Raw genomic sequence first — 6,180 nt, 5'->3', positions numbered from 1 at the left:
TCAAGGGGCGGTAACCCTCGAACCTCCTGGTGGACACCGGTGGTCAGGGAAGCCGTCCGACTGAAGAAGGAGGCCTTCAGGGATTTGTTATCCCCGGGGACTCCCGAGGCAGTTGCAAGGTACCGACAGGCCCGAAGGGCAGCAGCCTCATCCGTGGCCGAGGCAAAGCAGCGGGTGTGGGAGGAGTGCGGAGAAGACATGGAGAAGGACTTTCGGGCGGCACCAAAGTTGTTCTGGAAAACTGTCCGACACCTCAGGAGGGGGAAGCAGGGAACCATCCAAGCTGTGTACAGGAAGGATGGGACGTTGTTGACCTCAACTGATGGAGTGTTAGGGCGTTGGAAGGAACACTTTGAGGAACTCCTGAACCCGACAACTCCGCCCTCTATGTTAAAGGCAGAGCTGGAGTATGACGGGGGATCAACACCAATCTCCCGGGGGGAGGTCACTGAGGTCGTCAAACAACTCCACAGTGGCAAAGCCCCGGGGGTGGATGAGATCCGCCCGGAAATGCTGAAGGCTCTGGGTGTTGAGGGACTGTCATGGTTGACACGTCTCATCAACATTGCGTGGAAGTCGGAAACAGTACCGAAGGAGTGGCAGACCGGGGTGGTGGTTCCCCTTTTTAAAAAGGGGGATCAGAGGGTGTGTGCCAATTACAGAGGCATCACACTACTCAGCCTCCCCGGGGAAAGTTTACTCCAAGGTACTCGAAAGGAGGGTCAGACCGATTGTCGAATCTCAGATTGAGGAGGAACAATGCGGATTCCGTCCTGGTCGTGGAACGACGGATCAGCTTTTTACTCTAGCAAGGATCCTGGAGGGGGCCTGGAGTACGCTTATCCGGTCTACATGTGTTTTGTAGACTTGGAGAAGGTGTATGACCGAGTTCCCAGGGACTTACTGTGGGAGGTGCTGCGGGAGTATGGGGTGAGGGGGTCTCTACTCAGGGCCATCCAATCTCTGTACTCCCAAAGCGAGAGCTGTGTCCGGGTCCTCGGCAGTAAGTCGGACCCATTTCCGGTGAGGGTTGGCCTCCGCCAGGGCTGCACTTTGTCACCAATCCTGTTTGTAATATACATGGATCAGATTTCGAGACGTAGTCGTGGAGGAGGGGGTCTGCAGTTCGGTGGACTAAGGATTGCACCACTGCTTTTTGCAGATGATGTGGTTCTAATGGCTTTATCGGTCTGCGACCTTCAGCACTCACTGGATCGGTTCGCAACCGAGTGTGAAGCGGCTGGGATGAGGATCAGCACCTCCAAATCTGAGGCCATGGTTCTCAGCAGGAAACCGATGGACTGTCCACTCCAGGTAGGGAATGAGTCCTTACCCCAAGTGAAGGAGTTCAAGTATCTCGGGGTCTTGTTCTCGAGTGAGGGAACAATGGAGCGTGAGATGGGCCGGAGAATCGGAGCAGCGGGAGCGGTACTGCAGTCGCTTTACCGCACCGTTGTGACGAAAAGGGAGCTGAGCCAGAAGGCAAAGCTCTCTGTCTACCGGGCCATTTTCGTTCCTACCCTCACCTATGGTCATGAAGGATGGGTCATGACCGAAAGAACGAGATCGCGGATACAAGCGGCCGAGATGGGTTTTCTCCGCCGGGTGGCTGGTGTCTCCCTTAGGGATAAGGTGAGAAGTTTGGTCATCCGGGAGGGACTCGGAGTTGAGCCGCTCCTCCTTCGCGTCGAAAGGAGCCAGTTGAGGTGGTGCGGGCACCTAGTTAGGATGCCACCTGGGCGCCTCCCTAGGGAGGTGTTCCAGGCACGTCCAGCTGGGAAGAGACCAAGGGGTAGACCTAGGACCAGGTGGAGGGATTATATCTCTTCGCTGGCCTGGAAGCGCCTTGGGATCCCCCAGTCAGAGCTGGTTGATGTCGCCAGGGAAAAGAAAGTTTGGGGCTCTCTGCTGGAACTGCTACCCCCACGACCCGACCACGGATAAGCGGGAGAAGATGGATGGATGGATGGGTTTTGTACCTTTCCTTTAATGTCCTATACAGGTTTGTTGTGCATTGAAATGGTCTACAAAGACTAAAATCCCATATTCCACTCCCCCCTGCCTGATACTTGATAGGCTAAGGGGCAGGACATCTCTAAGTGCTTGACAAATCACAACAGAGCCTGCCAGCTGACCAATCAGAGCAGACTGGGCTCTGGTGTTAGACAGAGGGGGAAAAGAGGTGCTGCAGAAAATACCTTTTTGAACATTAAAGCATGTAAACATGTCACAGTAGAGGCACAAAATACAATTATGAAACCTGAACATTAGTTTAATATTTCCTCTTTAAAGAAAAAAGTGTGAAAGACTGAAAAACAAAGAGAGACAGCACTAAAACTGTGTTTTATCCTTTAGCCTCTTAGATAAAGATCACATCCCTGTGGTGAGCAAACAGTATTAAACTAAACTAATATTTTTTTGAAAGTGAAGGTTATGGACACGGGACACACTTCACACAGCTCAGAGAAGAGTGTGTTGGGCTTTGAGTCCAGAGCAGTGAAACGAGTTGCTCTTTACACACAAACACAACTGTCTGCGATGAGTTTTGGCGTGAGGCTCCTACCTCATGGTGTGAGGTGCTTTTTTCCGCTAACACCCTTTCACCAAATGTCAACTGGCAAATAAGCCCAGCACACCCCCCAAAAGAAGACCCTGATTAGGCTGACCCTTCTCTTTATATAGCGCAGGAGGCAAGAAGATGCTAAATGAAGGTAAATAAAGAAGTAAAGACCTTTAAATGGTTGCAGCATTGAACAATACTCATCATTTGAAATCCTGCAAACATACAGATGCAAAGGAAGACACTATCTGCATGACAGTTATCTTATTTATGGTTTGTTTTTAACACAAACACGCAGACTTTGAATGCTTGAAATGTTATCATCTAGCAATCACAATATGAATGGAGACAAGCAAGTAAAGGATATATACGCAAACATATCATCTGCAGCACAAAAGATCCTCATCTCTGACAAGATAAACACACAATGTGACCAATGAGACTCGGGTAAGTGGACAGCATTCCTTCATTGGCTTTTGAACTTTCTCTGCTGCAGGCTGTTTCTGCAACTTCAAGACTACTATTGTTCCAGTGTGGTCATCAACAATGGCCTGGGTGTGTGTGTAGCTTGTCTGCAGCTCCACGCTCCTCTGATTCTTGTTTCGCCATGTGAACAGGCCTGAACGACGCACCCCACGTCAGTATTGCTCTCCCACAAAGACCTGTGTGAGAGACCAAGACATCCACAACGCTCCACTGGCAAAGGACAATTCAATCCAAATAGAAGCTGTCATTTAAGTAATGCATGACCGCTAACCAACAAAATACAGTTTAATTTTGAGAGCTGAGGGAGAACAAAAACAAGTGGTTGCGTAATGCTTTTTTATGTCTATATTTCTGCAATTAATTCACATTTTCACCACCTCACACTTTGCCATGGGCTTTAATTCAGCTTCTTGGCAAGTAATGACCCAATTACCTCTACTCAACATGTTCACATAGGACAGCCAGTCACTGGGTTCAGCCCCACAGGTGTCCAGAGTACAAGCCTAGCAACATCAAAAGACATCTTTTATGATCTTTCTTATGGTCTACTAGATTTGCCTATTCTGTTTACCAGAGACGTCTTTCTCAATGCTAAACCAAGCATCTTCTAACAATGTACTGCAAGTCCAGCTGGCTAAAACAACAACCTGCACAGGCCTTTGGTTTCACACAATAAGACATAGTTGTGTTGTTGTTGGTATTTCATAACTCTTTATGCTGTACTCTGCATGACATATTGAGTCAGTTTAAGGACACTCAACTGAGTGCATTGCAAGAAAAAAAGAAAAGAAATGTGGTAAAGAGAGGGAGGTAAAAGTACAGGTTATGAGGCTAATTACATGTTTCAGGGACAGGCAAACATTTTCCCATGAAGAGCCATGAGAACTGATTTGGTGTAATATGGCCATTGTTTGCAAAACTGCCTTCAACATGTTTACAGTATAAGTATGTGGTATTAAAGTGGCATACTCAAAACATATTGCAAGTATTGTATTACATGTACATTACGCCAGGACAAAATACACAAACATTGTATATTAATGTAGTGCTTATAGATTGGATGTTCTCTACACTGTGGGTTTACTTTGTATTTGATAATGTTTATTTTTATTTTTTATTTGTGTGCTGGTGCATTCACAGTTTAGTTCCTCCTCACCCCGGCTGACATTATACTAATGTGTGCTAATGAATGTGGCTGGTAAGAAGACCTGCACACTTTAAGACTTCCTTGGCATATGGCTGCTCATCTTTGCTCCAGACAGTAATGAATAGCAGTTTAACACTCCAACTGCGCTACCCAGCAGAAAAACAATGCACATCCGATTGTTTACAGCATCTCATTTGTGTCCAAGGCCTAGGCCGTGCTGTTCATCCTGCATCTGCACCTCAGGCCTAACAGTCTGAGGGGACTACCCTCCCCCCTGCTGCGTCCACTCCTTGTCCAGTGTTCCTGGAAGACCGCAGAGGAGTAATCAATGAGTCATGTGTCCTGATTACAACCAACTCCCTATGGGGCATCTTCAAAGGGCTCCAGAGGAGAGGGAGTGAGGGAGCATTGCCCTCCATGGGGTAATTACAAGTTGGGGCTCCATAGTTTCTGCTCCATTTTCTGTGGGGAGTCAGGCTTAAAGACAGACCAGTTAACAATTCAGCCAGTCCTGTTAGCGCAGTGGGAGGCGCTTTCAACCAAAGATCACCGACTGGTGGGGCATGCCATCCAAAATTATACAAATCCCCCCTTATGCTCACACAAAAACACATGCTGTAGCACACTGCTTAATATGAGATTAACAAATGAGGTGACTACTGAAAAAGACAAAACTAAGGGGAAATGACATCTTCAGGGTTGGTGCAGCTGAGTACATGCCTGTCTACCTGTCCCAGGGAAACAAGCTGAGTGTTTATGAGTTAAAAGGGCCATAAAACTAGACAAACACAATTAAGCACTGTCTGTCTGGATGCCTTTAGGCCTCCTGTTTCTCTCCACTACTTCCACCTTTGGCTTGTTCAAAAATGCTCGCACATTTCTTTCCTCAATAAAGTCTTCACTTGCTTAGATTGGAATCCCAAATCACATGATTGTTTTGCTTGTTGTTGTATATCATACTATCTCAGGACTGAATGAAGCAAGCAAAACCAGTTCTCCAAACAGCAGAGCTCATCATGGTTTTAATGTTGATATAGTCAGTTTGTTTGTTCCAGTTTCGTAACTGTCAGCACTGAAAAGGAGTTGTAATTAATGTGATTACAGTTTGATCAACTGAATCCAGTGTAATGCATCTGTTGTCTATTTAGATGTGATCCCTTATTATCATTATGACTGTGAAATTAAGGTGAATTAGTGTTTAAAGTGATGACTACATGGAAAGTTCACCAAGAGGAGTGGTAGCATGGAGACAGTGTGGCTGCTGGTGTCTTTGGGTTAAGACTCCAGTAAACCCTGTCTGCACGGGAGCACACAGAGAGAGAGAGAGAGAGAGAGAGAGAGAGAAAACAGTCATTAGCTTCCTGTAATGATGGAGAATAATACTGTGTGTGTGTGTGTGTGTGTGTGTGTGTGTGTGTGTGTGTGTGTGTGTGTGTGTGTGTGTGTGTGTGTGTGTGTGTGTGTGTGTGTGTGTGTGTGTGTGTGTGTGTGTGTGTGTGTGTGTGTGTGTGTGTGTGTGTGTGTGTGTGTGTGTGTGTGTGTGTGTGTGTGTGTGTGTGTTCGACTGAATAAAACCTGGGTTATGAGTGTCAATTGGGGGGGGGATTCCCATGCAGACTCTTTAGGCTGTAGGTCTTCCAAATTAAAGTCCCCATTAAGAGACAAGGCACACAAAGCAGTTGTACTGCTTGCATATTGTTGGCAATAAAATACGTTATTCTGCTGTTCTGCACTCATACACATTGGTGCATGTGTACAAGTAAACACCAAGAAAGGTTCAGATTAATATGTTATCCTTTCAATATATACATCTATGAGTGTATTTTTTTAACTTTGTTTGAAAAACATTAAAATATGTATTTACATTTGTTACACTTCATCGGAATAAATAGTTGATTGATCTATTTGCAAACACATTCCAAGGTAACTGGTCATTGCAACGCAATCCTATATTTGAACATATCCATGTACATTTAGTATAAAATGT

The sequence above is a fragment of the Pseudochaenichthys georgianus genome, chromosome 15 (assembly GCF_902827115.2).
Source record: "Pseudochaenichthys georgianus chromosome 15, fPseGeo1.2, whole genome shotgun sequence".
Lineage (NCBI taxonomy): Eukaryota > Metazoa > Chordata > Actinopteri > Perciformes > Channichthyidae > Pseudochaenichthys > Pseudochaenichthys georgianus.
Note: the sequence above shows the minus strand (reverse complement) of the source record.